The 13,792-nt window shown below is 45.7% G+C and overlaps 13 non-coding genes across 13 annotated transcripts; 7 read left to right on the forward strand and 6 right to left on the reverse strand.

Annotated features, from left to right (window-relative positions):
• The first annotated feature begins 527 nt into the window (after positions 1–527).
• LOC148974652 (U5 spliceosomal RNA) lies at positions 528–643 on the forward strand. Its single transcript, XR_016146130.1, has one exon. It is a non-coding gene; the product is annotated as a U5 spliceosomal RNA (small nuclear RNA).
• Positions 644–1,108: 465 nt separating this feature from the next.
• On the reverse strand, positions 1,109–1,180 carry trnad-guc (transfer RNA aspartic acid (anticodon GUC)). The gene has a single exon. It is a non-coding gene; the product is annotated as a tRNA-Asp (tRNA).
• Positions 1,181–2,254: 1,074 nt separating this feature from the next.
• Positions 2,255–2,370, forward strand: LOC148974654 (U5 spliceosomal RNA). The gene has a single exon (XR_016146295.1). It is a non-coding gene; the product is annotated as a U5 spliceosomal RNA (small nuclear RNA).
• Positions 2,371–3,305: 935 nt separating this feature from the next.
• On the reverse strand, positions 3,306–3,377 carry trnad-guc (transfer RNA aspartic acid (anticodon GUC)). Its single transcript has one exon. It is a non-coding gene; the product is annotated as a tRNA-Asp (tRNA).
• A 1,668-nt stretch (positions 3,378–5,045) lies between these two features.
• On the forward strand, positions 5,046–5,161 carry LOC148974656 (U5 spliceosomal RNA). The gene has a single exon (XR_016146282.1). It is a non-coding gene; the product is annotated as a U5 spliceosomal RNA (small nuclear RNA).
• A 465-nt stretch (positions 5,162–5,626) lies between these two features.
• On the reverse strand, positions 5,627–5,698 carry trnad-guc (transfer RNA aspartic acid (anticodon GUC)). Its single transcript has one exon. It is a non-coding gene; the product is annotated as a tRNA-Asp (tRNA).
• Positions 5,699–6,771: 1,073 nt separating this feature from the next.
• LOC148974658 (U5 spliceosomal RNA) lies at positions 6,772–6,887 on the forward strand. Its single transcript, XR_016146296.1, has one exon. It is a non-coding gene; the product is annotated as a U5 spliceosomal RNA (small nuclear RNA).
• Positions 6,888–9,449: 2,562 nt separating this feature from the next.
• trnad-guc (transfer RNA aspartic acid (anticodon GUC)) lies at positions 9,450–9,521 on the reverse strand. The gene has a single exon. It is a non-coding gene; the product is annotated as a tRNA-Asp (tRNA).
• Positions 9,522–10,137: 616 nt separating this feature from the next.
• Positions 10,138–10,209, reverse strand: trnad-guc (transfer RNA aspartic acid (anticodon GUC)). The gene has a single exon. It is a non-coding gene; the product is annotated as a tRNA-Asp (tRNA).
• Positions 10,210–10,722: 513 nt separating this feature from the next.
• On the reverse strand, positions 10,723–10,794 carry trnad-guc (transfer RNA aspartic acid (anticodon GUC)). The gene has a single exon. It is a non-coding gene; the product is annotated as a tRNA-Asp (tRNA).
• A 699-nt stretch (positions 10,795–11,493) lies between these two features.
• On the forward strand, positions 11,494–11,609 carry LOC148974662 (U5 spliceosomal RNA). Its single transcript, XR_016146140.1, has one exon. It is a non-coding gene; the product is annotated as a U5 spliceosomal RNA (small nuclear RNA).
• A 1,018-nt stretch (positions 11,610–12,627) lies between these two features.
• On the forward strand, positions 12,628–12,743 carry LOC148974663 (U5 spliceosomal RNA). The gene has a single exon (XR_016146139.1). It is a non-coding gene; the product is annotated as a U5 spliceosomal RNA (small nuclear RNA).
• Positions 12,744–13,665: 922 nt separating this feature from the next.
• On the forward strand, positions 13,666–13,781 carry LOC148974664 (U5 spliceosomal RNA). The gene has a single exon (XR_016146261.1). It is a non-coding gene; the product is annotated as a U5 spliceosomal RNA (small nuclear RNA).
• Positions 13,782–13,792: the final 11 nt, after the last annotated feature.

The following is a 13,792-nucleotide window of genomic DNA, read 5'->3' on the forward strand; positions in this document are numbered from 1 at the left end:
GCTTTATCAGCAGTTTCCACGGCAGAGCACGAGCTCATACAAGGTGTTTGTCCGTGGTAAAGAATAAGCCTCCACGTCGGGGAATCGAACCCCGGTCTTCCGCGTGACAGGCAGAGATACTGTCCACTATACTAACGAGGACCGGTCGTCACAGCAGTGTCCCTGACCGGTACGGCATTGTATGCCTCTCCCTCTCCTGTGGAGGAATCCACCTGCAATCCAAGGAGATGAAGGGTTTGTTCATTTAGCCTCCAGAAAGTTCCATTAAAATATCAAGCGAATTCTAGACACTGGTCTTCCACGTACTACTGGATTCAGGGACATCCTCTTAGACAGGGTTTGCCGGTCATCTGGTGATGGGGCAGATTCTTATTACATTTGCTCCATCCTCTAATGGAAATGGCTATATTATTGTTTTTAACAAAAAAAGACAAAAAGCTGGGTGGGAGGAGCCTGCACCAGACATTACCCTTGCTGAGCATGGTGGCATGTGTGTGATAGCACATTGTCCCAACGACTCATGGTTACAGCTCGAGTTTCTCTTCATTCACGCATAAATCTTTCGCCTTTTACTAAAGATTTCCGTGGAGGGGAACATTTGCGAGTTATTGGTATTTTTGGATGCTCTGCTCACAGTAGAGCTAAATGCCTTTGTTCAAAAACAGAAGACTTTTTGTTTGGAGCTGGGTTTTGGTCAAACCATTGCCACTTTCCCAGTTCACAACTTCAAATCTTGGGTCAGCAGAATGATTGTAAGGTTTACCAAACACAAAAGGGTAGTGTTGGGAGAAACAAAGCTTTTCAAAGCTTTCAACTGATTGCTTTGCAAATTGATTAACTGTTTCAACGCATTCGGAAGGCCACACTGGTGACCCCTGCTGGTCAGATTGGAAATGCAACAGTGGAAATGCCACACAAACTTAGGTCAAACATGCATAAACCAACCTTTTACAAACCAATGCAAATGCTATCTTGAAAGTAAAACCTTTCAAATAGAATTAGCTTACCACCCTCAGGTGAGACTTGAACGGCAGGGTTGGCTTTATCAGCAGTTTCCACAGCAGAGCATGAGCTCATACAAGGTGTTTGTCCGTGGTAAAGAAGAAGCCTCCCCGTCGGGGAATCGAACCCCGGTCTTCCGCGTGACAGGCGGAGATACTGTCCACTATACTAACGAGGACCGGTCGTCACAGCAGTGTCCCTGGGCGGTACGGCATTGTATGCTCAGCCGTTGAGAAGTCAATTAATACTGGACATGCTTTATGGGAGTTATTGTTATTTAAGCCTTTCATTTTGGCCAAGAGGGGCAGGAAGAGGAGCTCTCCCTCTCCTGTGGAGGAATCCACCTGCAATCCAAGGATATGAAGGGTTTGTTCATTTAGCCTCCAGAAAGTTCCTAAAAATCTCATGCGAATTCTAGACACTGGTCTTCCACGTACTACTGGATTCAGGGACATCCTCTTAGACAGGGTTTGCCGGTCATCTGGTGATGGGGCAGATTCTTATTACATTTGCTCCATCCTCTAATGTTTCAACGCATTCGGATGGCCACACTGGTGAACCCTGCTGGTCAGATTGGAAATGCAATAGTGGAAATGCCACACAAACTTAGGTCAAACATGCATAAACCAACCTTTTACAAACCAATGCAAATGCTATCTTGAAAGTAAAACCTTTCAAATAGAATTAGCTTACCACCCTCAGGTGAGTCTTGAACGGCAGGGTTGGCTTTATCAGCAGTTTCCACGGCAGAGCACGAGCTCATACAAGGTGTTTGTCCGTGGTAAAGAAGAAGCCTCCCAGTCGGTGAATCGAACCCCGGTCTTCCGCGTGACAGGCGGAGATACTGTCCACTATACTAACGAGGACCGGTCGTCACAGCAGTGTCCCTGAGCGGTACGGCATTGTATGCCTCTCCCTCTCCTGTGGAGGAATCCACCTGCAATCCAAGGAGATGAAGGGTTTGTTCATTTAGCCTCCAGAAAGTTCCATTAAAATATCAAGCGAATTCTAGACACTGGTCTTCCACGTACTACTGGATTCAGGGACATCCTCTTAGACAGGGTTTGCCGGTCATCTGGTGATGGGGCAGATTCTTATTACATTTGCTCCATCCTCTAATGGAAATGGCTATATTATTGTTTTTAACAAAAAAAGACAAAAATCTGGGTGGGAGGAGCCTGCACCAGACATTACCCTTGCTGAGCATGGTGGCATGTGTGTGATAGCACATTGTCCCAACGTCTCATGGTTACAGCTCGAGTTTCTCTTCATTCACGCATAAATATTTCGCCTTTTACTAAAGATTTCCGTGGAGGGGAACGTTTGCGAGTTATTGGTATTTTTGGATGCTCTGCTCACAGTAGAGCTAAATGCCTTTGTTCAAAAACAGAAGACTTTTTGTTTGGAGCTGGGTGTTGGTCAAACCATTGCCACTTTCCCAGTTCACAACTTCAAATCTTGGGTCAGCAGCATGATTGTAAGGTTTACCAATCACAAAAGGGTAGTGTTGGGAGAAACAAAGCTTTTCAAAGCTTTCAACTGATTGCTTTGCAAATTGATTAACTGTTTCAACGCATTCGGAAGGCCACACTGGTGACCCCTGCTGGTCAGATTGGAAATGCAACACTGGAAATGCCACACAAACTTAGGTCAAACATGCATAAACCAACCTTTTACAAACCAATGCAAATGCTATCTTGAAAGTAAAACCTTTCAAATAGAATTAGCTTACCACCCTCAGGTGAGTCTTGAACGGCAGGGTTGGCTTTATCAGCAGTTTCCACGGCAGAGCATGAGCTCATACAAGGTGTTTGTCCGTGGTAAAGAAGAAGCATTCCTGTGGAGGAATCCACCTGCAATCCAAGGAGATGAAGGGTTTGTTCATTTAGCCTCCAGAAAGTTCTTAAAAATCTCATGCGAATTCCAGACACTGGTCTTCCACGTACTACTGGATTCAGGGACATCCTCTTAGACAGGGTTTGCAGGTCATCTGGTGATGGGGCAGATTCTTATTACATTTGCTCCATCCTCTAATGTTTCAACGCATTCGGATGGCCACACTGGTGAACCCTGCTGGTCAGATTGGAAATGCAACAGTGGAAATGCCACACAAACTTAGGTCAAACATGCATAAACCAACCTTTTACAAACCAATGCAAATGCTATCTTGAAAGTAAAACCTTTCAAATAGAATTAGCTTACCACCCTCAGGTGAGTCTTGAACGGCAGGGTTGGCTTTATCAGCAGTTTCCACGGCAGAGCATGAGCTCATACAAGGTGTTTGTCCGTGGTAAAGAAGAAGTCTCCCCGTCGGGGAATCGAACCCCGGTCTTCCGCGTGACAGGCGGAGATACTGTCCACTATACTAACGAGGACCGGTCGTCACAGCAGTGTCCCTGGGTGGTACGGCATTGTATGCTCAGCCGTTGAGAAGTCAATTAATACTGGACATGCTTTATGGGAGTTATTGTTATTTAAGCCTTTCATTTTGGCCAAGAGGGGCAGGAAGAGGAGCTCTCCCTCTCCTGTGGAGGAATCCACCTGCAATCCAAGGATATGAAGGATTTGTTCATTTAGCCTCCAGAAAGTTCCTAAAAATCTCATGCGAATTCTAGACACTGGTCTTCCACGTACTACTGGATTCAGGGACATCCTCTTAGACAGGGTTTGCCGGTCATCTGGTGATGGGGCAGATTCTTATTACATTTGCTCCATCCTCTAATGTTTCAACGCATTCGGATGGCCACACTGGTGAACCCTGCTGGTCAGATTGGAAATGCAATAGTGGAAATGCCACACAAACTTAGGTCAAACATGCATAAACCAAACTTTTACAAACCAATGCAAATGCTATCTTGAAAGTAAAACCTTTCAAATAGAATTAGCTTACCACCCTCAGGTGAGTCTTGAACGGCAGGGTTGGCTTTATCAGCAGTTTCCACGGCAGAGCACGAGCTCATACAAGGTGTTTGTCCGTGGTAAAGAAGAAGCCTCCCCGTCGGGGAATCGAACCCCGGTCTTCCGCGTGACAAGCGGAGATACTGTCCACTATACTAACGAGGACCAGTCGTCAAAGCAGTGTCCATAAGCGGTACGGCATTGTATGCCTCTCCCTCTCCTGTGGAGGAATCCACCTGCAATCCAAGGAGATGAAGGGTTTGTTCATTTAGCCTCCAGAAAGTTCCATTAAAATATCAAGCGAATTCTAGACACTGGTCTTCCACGTACTACTGGATTCAGGGACATCCTCTTAGACAGGGTTTGCCGGTCATCTGGTGATGGGGCAGATTCTTATTACATTTGCTCCATCCTCTAATGTTTCAACGCATTCGGATGGCCACACTGGTGAACCCTGCTGGTCAGATTGGCAATGCAATAGTGGAAATGCCACACAAACTTAGGTCAAACATGCATAAACCAACCTATTACAAACCAATGCAAATGCTATCGTGAAAGTAAAACCTTTCAAATAGAATTAGCTTACCACCCTCAGGTGAGTCTTGAACGGCAGGGTTGGCTTTATCAGCAGTTTCCACGGCAGAGCACGAGCTCATACAAGGTGTTTGTCCGTGGTAAAGAATAAGCCTCCATGTCGGGGAATCGAACCCCGGTCTTCCGCGTGACAGGCAGAGATACTGTCCACTGTACTAACGAGGACCGGTCGTCACAGCAGTGTCCCTGACCGGTACGGCATTGTATGCCTCTCCCTCTCCTGTGGAGGAATCCACCTGCAATCCAAGGAGATGAAGGGTTTGTTCATTTAGCCTCCAGAAAGTTCCATTAAAATATCAAGCGAATTCTAGACACTGGTCTTCCACGTACTACTGGATTCAGGGACATCCTCTTAGACAGGGTTTGCCGGTCATCTGGTGATGGGGCAGATTCTTATTACATTTGCTCCATCCTCTAATTGAAATGGCTATATTATTGTTTTTAACAAAAAAAGACAAAAATCTGGGTGGGAGGAGCCTGCACCAGACATTACCCTTGCTGAGCATGGTGGCATGTGTGTGATAGCACATTGTCCCAACGTCTCATGGTTACAGCTCGAGTTGCTCTTCATTCACGCATAAATCTTTCGCCTTTTACTAAAGATTTCCGTGGAGGGGAACGTTTGCGAGTTATTGGTATTTTTGGATGCTCTGCTCACAGTAGAGCTAAATGCCTTTGTTCAAAAACAGAAGACCTTTTGTTTGGAGCTGGGTGTTGGTCAAACCATTGCCACTTTCCCAGTTCACAACTTCAAATCTTGGGTCAGCAGAATGATTTTAAGGTTTACCAATCACAAAAGGGTAGTGTTGGGAGAAACAAAGCTTTTCAAAGCTTTCAACTGATTGCTTTGCAAATTGATTAACTGTTTCAACGCATTCGGAAGGCCACACTGGTGACCCCTGCTGGTCAGATTGGAAATGCAACACTGGAAATGCCACACAAACTCAGGTCAAACATGCATAAACCAACCTTTTACAAACCAATGCAAATGCTATCTTGAAAGTAAAACCTTTCAAATAGAATTAGCTAACCACCCTCAGGTGAGTCTTGAATGGCAGGGTTGGCTTTATCAGCAGTTTCCACAGCAGAGCATGAGCTCATACAAGGTGTTTGTCCGTGGTAAAGAAGAAGCCTCCCCGTCGGGGAATCGAACCCCGGCCTTCCGCGTGACAGGCGGAGATACTGTCCACTATACTAACGAGGACCGGTCGTCACAGCAGTGTCCCTGAGCGGTACGGCATTGTATGCTCAGCCGTTGAGAAGTCAATTAATACTGGACATGCTTTATGGGAGTTATTGTTATTTAAGCCTTTCATTTTGGCCAAGGGGGCAGGAAGAGGAGCTCTCCCTCTCCTGTGGAGGAATCCACCTGCAATTCAAGGAGATGAAGGGTTTGTTCATTTAGCCTCCAGAAAGTTCCTAAAAACCTCATGCGAATTCTAGACACTGGTCTTCCACGTACTACTGGATTCAGGGACATCCTCTTAGACAGGGTTTGCCGGTCATCTGGTGATGGGGCAGATTCTTATTACATTTGCTCCATCCTCTAATGTTTCAACGCATTCGGATGGCCACACTGGTGAACCCTGCTGGTCAGATTGGAAATGCAATAGTGGAAATGCCACACAAACTTAGGTCAAACATGCATAAACCAACCTTTTACAAACCAATGCAAATGCTATCTTGAAAGTAAAACCTTTCAAATAGAATTAGCTTACCACCCTCAGGTGAGTCTTGAACGGCAGGGTTGGCTTTATCAGCAGTTTCCACGGCAGAGCACGAGCTCATACAAGGTGTTTGTCCGTGGTAAAGAAGAAGCCTCCCAGTCGGTGAATCGAACCCCGGTCTTCCGCGTGACAGGTGGAGATACTGTCCACTATACTAACGAGGACCGGTCGTCACAGCAGTGTCCCTGAGCGGTACGGCATTGTATGCCTCTCCCTCTCCTGTGGAGGAATCCACCTGCAATCCAAGGAGATGAAGGGTTTGTTCATTTAGCCTCCAGAAAGTTCCATTAAAATATCAAGCGAATTCTAGACACTGGTCTTCCACGTACTACTGGATTCAGGGACATCCTCTTAGACAGGGTTTGCCGGTCATCTGGTGATGGGGCAGATTCTTATTACATTTGCTCCATCCTCTAATGGAAATGGCTATATTATTGTTTTTAACAAAAAAAGACAAAAATCTGGGTGGGAGGAGCCTGCACCAGACATTACCCTTGCTGAGCATGGTGGCATGTGTGTGATAGCACATTGTCCCAACGTCTCATGGTTACAGCTCGAGTTTCTCTTCATTCACGCATAAATATTTCGCCTTTTACTAAAGATTTCCGTGGAGGGGAACGTTTGCGAGTTATTGGTATTTTTGGATGCTCTGCTCACAGTAGAGCTAAATGCCTTTGTTCAAAAACAGAAGACTTTTGTTTGGAGCTGGGTGTTGATCAAACCATTGCCACTTTCCCAGTTCACAACTTCAAATCTTGGGTCAGCAGCATGATTGTAAGGTTTACCAATCACAAAAGGGTAGTGTTGGGAGAAACAAAGCTTTTCAAAGCTTTCAACTGATTGCTTTGCAAATTGATTAACTGTTTCAACGCATTTGGAAGGCCACACTGGTGACCCCTGCTGGTCAGATTGGAAATGCAACACTGGAAATGCCACACAAACTTAGGTCAAACATGCATAAACCAACCTTTTACAAACCAATGCAAATGCTATCTTGAAAGTAAAACCTTTCAAATAGAATTAGCTTACCACCCTCAGGTGAGTCTTGAACGGCAGGGTTGGCTTTATCAGCAGTTTCCACGGCAGAGCATGAGCTCATACAAGGTGTTTGTCCGTGGTAAAGAAGAAGCATTCCTGTGGAGGAATCCACCTGCAATCCAAGGAGATGAAGGGTTTGTTCATTTAGCCTCCAGAAAGTTCTTAAAAATCTCATGCGAATTCCAGACACTGGTCTTCCACGTACTACTGGATTCAGGGACATCCTCTTAGACAGGGTTTGCAGGTCATCTGGTGATGGGGCAGATTCTTATTACATTTGCTCCATCCTCTAATGTTTCAACGCATTCGGATGGCCACACTGGTGAACCCTGCTGGTCAGATTGGAAATGCAACAGTGGAAATGCCACACAAACTTAGGTCAAACATGCATAAACCAACCTTTTACAAACCAATGCAAATGCTATCTTGAAAGTAAAACCTTTCAAATAGAATTAGCTTACCACCCTCAGGTGAGTCTTGAACGGCAGGGTTGGCTTTATCAGCAGTTTCCACGGCAGAGCATGAGCTCATACAAGGTGTTTGTCCGTGGTAAAGAAGAAGCCTTCCTGTGGAGGAATCTACCTGCAATCCAAGGAGATGAAGGGTTTGTTCATTTAGCCTCCAGAAAGTTCCTAAAAATCTCATGCGAATTCCAGACACTGGTCTTCCACGTACTACTGGATTCAGGGACATCCTCTTAGACAGGGTGTGCCGGTCATCTGGTGATGGGGCAGATTCTTATTACATTTGCTCCATCCTCTAATGTTTCAACGCATTCGGATGGCCACATTGGTGAACCCTGCTGGTCAGATTGGAAATGCAACACTGGAAATGCCACACAAACTCAGGTCAAACATGCATAAACCAACCTTTTACAAACCAATGCAAATGCTATCTTGAAAGTAAAACCTTTCAAATAGAATTAGCTTACCACCCTCAGGTGAGACTTGAACGGCAGGGTTGGCTTTATCAGCAGTTTCCACGGCAGAGCATGAGCTCATACAAGGTGTTTGTCCGTGGTAAAGAAGAAGCCTCCCCGTCGGGGAATCGAACCCCGGTCTTCCGCGTGACAGGTGGAGATACTGTCCACTATACTAACGAGGACCGGTCGTCACAGCAGTGTCCCTGAGCGGTACGGCATTGTATGCTCAGCCGTTGAGAAGTCAATTAATACTGGACATGCTTTATGGGAGTTATTGTTATCTAAGCCTTTCATTTTGGCCAAGAGGGGCAGGAAGAGGAGCTCTCCCTCTCCTGTGGAGGAATCCACCTGCAATCCAAGGATATGAAGGGTTTGTTCATTTAGCCTCCAGAAAGTTCCTAAAAATCTCATGCGAATTCTAGACACTGGTCTTCCACGTACTACTGGATTCAGGGACATCCTCTTAGACAGGGTTTGCCAGTCATCTGGTGATGGGGCAGATTCTTATTACATTTGCTCCATCCTCTAATGTTTCAACGCATTCGGATAGCCACACTGGTGAACCCTGCTGGTCAGATTGGAAATGCAATAGTGGAAATGCCACACAAACTTAGGTCAAACATGCATAAACCAAACTTTTACAAACCAATGCAAATGCTATCTTGAAAGTAAAACCTTTCAAATAGAATTAGCTTACCACCCTCAGGTGAGTCTTGAACGGCAGGGTTGGCTTTATCAGCAGTTTCCACGGCAGAGCATGAGCTCATACAAGGTGTTTGTCCATGGTAAAGAAGAAGCCTTCCTGTGGAGGAATCTACCTGCAATCCAAGGAGATGAAGGGTTTGTTCATTTAGCCTCCAGAAAGTTCCTAAAAATCTCATGTGAATTCCAGACACTGGTCTTCCACGTACTACTGGATTCAGGGACATCCTCTTAGACAGGGTGTGCCGGTCATCTGGTGATGGGGCAGATTCTTATTACATTTGCTCCATCCTCTAATGTTTCAACGCATTCGGATGGCCACATTGGTGAACCCTGCTGGTCAGATTGGAAATGCAACAGTGGAAATGCCACACAAACTTAGGTCAAACATGCATAAACCAACCTTTTACAAACCAATGCAAATGCTATCTTGAAAGTAAAACCTTTCAAATAGAATTAGCTTACCACCCTCAGGTGAGACTTGAACGGCAGGGTTGGCTTTATCAGCAGTTTCCACGGCAGAGCATGAGCTCATACAAGGTGTTTGTCCGTGGTAAAGAAGAAGCCTCCCCGTCGGGGAATCGAACCCCGGTCTTCCGCGTGACAGGCGGAGATACTGTCCACTATACTAACGAGGACCGGTCGTCACAGGAGTGTCCCTGAGCGGTACGGCATTGTATGCTCAGCCGTTGAGAAGTCAATTAATACTGGACATGCTTTATGGGAGTTATTGTTATTTAAGCCTTTCATTTTGGCCAAGAGGGGCAGGAAGAGGAGCTCTCCCTCTCCTGTGGAGGAATCCACCTGCAATCCAAGGATATGAAGGGTTTGTTCATTTAGCCTCCAGAAAGTTCCTAAAAATCTCATGCGAATTCTAGACACTGGTCTTCCACGTACTACTGGATTCAGGGACATCCTCTTAGACAGGGTTTGCCAGTCATCTGGTGATGGGGCAGATTCTTATTACATTTGCTCCATCCTCTAATGTTTCAACGCATTCGGATGGCCACACTGGTGAACCCTGCTGGTCAGATTGGAAATGCAATAGTGGAAATGCCACACAAACTTAGGTCAAACATGCATAAACCAAACTTTTACAAACCAATGCAAATGCTATCTTGAAAGTAAAACCTTTCAAATAGAATTAGCTTACCACCCTCAGGTGAGTCTTGAACGGCAGGGTTGGCTTTATCAGCAGTTTCCACGGCAGAGCACGAGCTCATACAAGGTGTTTGTCCGTGGTAAAGAAGAAGCCTCCCCGTCGGGGAATCGAACCCCGGTCTTCCGCGTGACAGGCGGAGATACTGTCCACTATACTAACGAGGACCGGTCGTGTCCCTGAGCAGTACGGCTTTGTGTGCCTCTCCCTCTCCTGTGGAGGAATCCACCTGCAATCCAAGGAGATGAAGGGTTTGTTCATTTAGCCTCCAGAAAGTTCCATTAAAATATCAAGCGAATTCTAGACACTGGTCTTCCACGTACTACTGGATTCAGGGACATCCTCTTAGACAGGGTTTGCCGGTCATCTGGTGATGGGGCAGATTCTTATTACATTTGCTCCATCCTCTAATGTTTCAACGCATTCGGATGGCCACACTGGTGAACCCTGCTGGTCAGATTGGAAATGTAATAGTGGAAATGCCACACAAACTTAGGTCAAACATGCATAAACCAACCTATTACAAACCAATGCAAATGCTATCTTGAAAGTAAAACCTTTCAAATAGAATTAGCTTACCACCCTCAGGTGAGTCTTGAACGGCAGGGTTGGCTTTATCAGCAGTTTCCACGGCAGAGCACGAGCTCATACAAGGTGTTTGTCCGTGGTAAAGAAGAAGCCTCCCCGTCGGGGAATCGAACCCCGGTCTTCCGCGTGACAGGCGGAGATACTGTCCACTATACTAACGAGGACCGGTCGTCACAGCAGTGTCCCTGAGCGGTACGGCATTGTATGCTCAGCCGTTGAGAAGTCAATTAATACTGGACATGCTTTATGGGAGTTATTGTTATTTAAGCCTTTCATTTTGGCCAAGAGGGGCAGGAAGAGGAGCTCTCCCTCTCCTGTGGAGGAATCCACCTGCAATCCAAGGAGATAAAGGGTTTGTTCATTTAGCCTCCAGAAAGTTCCTAAAAACCTCATGCGAATTCTAGACACTGGTCTTCCACGTACTACTGGATTCAGGGACATCCTCTTAGACAGGGTTTACTAACTATACTAACGAGGACCGGTCGTCAAAGCAGTGTCCCTGAGCGGTACGGCATTGTATGCCTCTCCCTCTCCTGTGGAGGAATCCACCTGCAATCCAAGGAGATGAAGGGTTTGTTCATTTAGCCTCCAGAAAGTTCCATTAAAATATCAAGCGAATTCTAGACACTGGTCTTCCACGTACTACTGGATTCAGGGACATCCTCTTAGACAGGGTTTGCCGGTCATCTGGTGATGGGGCAGATTCTTATTACATTTGCTCCATCCTCTAATGGAAATGGCTATATTATTGTTTTAACAAAAAAAGACAAAAAGCTGGGTGGGAGGAGCCTGCACCAGACATTACCCTTGCTGAGCATGGTGGCATGTGTGTGATAGCACATTGTCCCAACGTCTCATGGTTACAGCTCGAGTTTCTCTTCATTCACGCATAAATCTTTCGCCTTTTACTAAAGATTTCCGTGGAGGGGAACGTTTGTGAGTTATTGGTATTTTTGGATGCTCTGCTCACAGTAGAGCTAAATGCCTTTGTTCAAAAACAGAAGACTTTTTGTTTGGAGCTGGGTTTTGGTCAAACCATTGCCACTTTCCCAGTTAACAACTTAAAATCTTGGGTCAGCAGAATGATTGAAAGGTTTACCAATCACAAAAGGGTAGTGTTGGGAGAAACAAAGCTTTTCAAAGCTTTCAACTGATTGCTTTGCAAATTGATTAACTGTTTCAACGCATTCGGAAGGCCACACTGGTGACCCCTGCTGGTCAGATTGGAAATGCAACACTGGAAATGCCACACAAACTCAGGTCAAACATGCATAAACCAACCTTTTACAAACCAATGCAAATGCTATCTTGAAAGTAAAACCTTTCAAATAGAATTAGCTAACCACCCTCAGGTGAGTCTTGAACGGCAGGGTTGGCTTTATCAGCAGTTTCCACAGCAGAGCATGAGCTCATACAAGGTGTTTGTCCGTGGTAAAGAAGAAGCCTCCCCGTCGGGGAATCGAACGCCGGTCTTCCGCGTGACAGGCGGAGATACTGTCCACTATACTAACGAGGACCGGTTGTCACAGCAGTGTCCCTGAGCGGTACGGCATTGTATGCTCAGCCGTTGAGAAGTCAATTAATACTGGACATGCTTTATGGGAGTTATTGTTATTTAAGCCTTTCATTTTGGCCAAGGGGGGCAGGAAGAGGAGCTCTCCCTCTCCTGTGGAGGAATCCACCTGCAATCCAAGGAGATGAAGGGTTTGTTCATTTAGCCTCCAGAAAGTTCCTAAAAACCTCATGCGAATTCTAGACACTGGTCTTCCACGTACTACTGGATTCAGGGACATCCTCTTAGACAGGGTTTGCCGGTCATCTGGTGATGGGGCAGATTCTTATTACATTTGCTCCATCCTCTAATGGAAATGGCTATATTATTGTTTTTAACAAAAAAAAGACAAAAAGCTGGGTGGGAGGAGCCTGCACCAGACATTACCCTTGCTGAGCATGGTGGCATGTGTGTGATAGCACATTGTCCCAACGTCTCATGGTTACAGCTCGAGTTTCTCTTCATTCACGCATAAATCTTTCGCCTTTTACTAAAGATTTCCGTGGAGGGGAACGTTTGCGAGTTATTGATATTTTTGGATGCTCTGCTCACAGTAGAGCTAAATGCCTTTGTTCAAAAACAGAAGACTTTTTGTTTGGAGCTGGGTTTTGGTCAAACCATTGCCACTTTCCCAGTTAACAACTTAAAATCTTGGGTCAGCAGAATGATTGTAAGGTTTACCAATCACAAAAGGGTAGTGTTGGGAGAAACAAAGCTTTTCAAAGCTTTCAACTGATTGCTTTGCAAATTGATTAACTGTTTCAACGCATTCGGAAGGCCACACTGGTGACCCCTGCTGGTCAGATTGGAAATGCAACACTGGAAATGCCACACAAACTCAGGTCAAACATGCATAAACCAACCTTTTACAAACCAATGCAAATGCTATCTTGAAAGTAAAACCTTTCAAATAGAATTAGCTAACCACCCTCAGGTGAGTCTTGAACGGCAGGGTTGGCTTTATCAGCAGTTTCCACGGCAGAGCTCGAGCTCATATAAGGTGTTTGTCCGTGGTAAAGAAGAAGCCTCCCCGTCGGGGAATCGAACCCCGGTCTTTCGCGTGACAGGCAGAGATACTGTCCACTATACTAACGAGGACCGGTCGTCAAAGAAGTGTCCCTGAGCGGTACGGCATTGTATGCCTCTCCCTCTCCTGTGGAGGAATCCACCTGCAATCCAAGGAGATGAAGGGTTTGTTCATTTAGCCTCCAGAAAGTTCCATTAAAATATCAAGCGAATTCTAGACACTGGTCTTCCACGTACTACTGGATTCAGGGACATCCTCTTAGACAGGGTTTGCCGGTCATCTGGTGATGGGGCAGATTCTTATTACATTTGCTCCATCCTCTAATGGAAATGGCTATATTATTGTTTTTAACAAAAAAGACAAAAAGCTGGGTGGGAGGAGCCTGCACCAGACATTACCCTTGCTGAGCATGGTGGCATGTGTGTGATAGCACATTGTCCCAACGACTCATGGTTACAGCTCGAGTTTCTCTTCATTCATGCATAAATCTTTCGCCTTTTACTAAAGATTTCCGTGGAGGGGAACGTTTGCGAGTTATTGGTATTTTTGGATGCTCTGCTCACAGTAGAGCTAAATGCCTTTG

The sequence above is a fragment of the Pimephales promelas genome, chromosome 13 (genome assembly GCF_988280905.1).
Source record: "Pimephales promelas chromosome 13, fPimPro1.hap1.1, whole genome shotgun sequence".
NCBI classification, from domain to species: domain Eukaryota; kingdom Metazoa; phylum Chordata; class Actinopteri; order Cypriniformes; family Leuciscidae; genus Pimephales; species Pimephales promelas.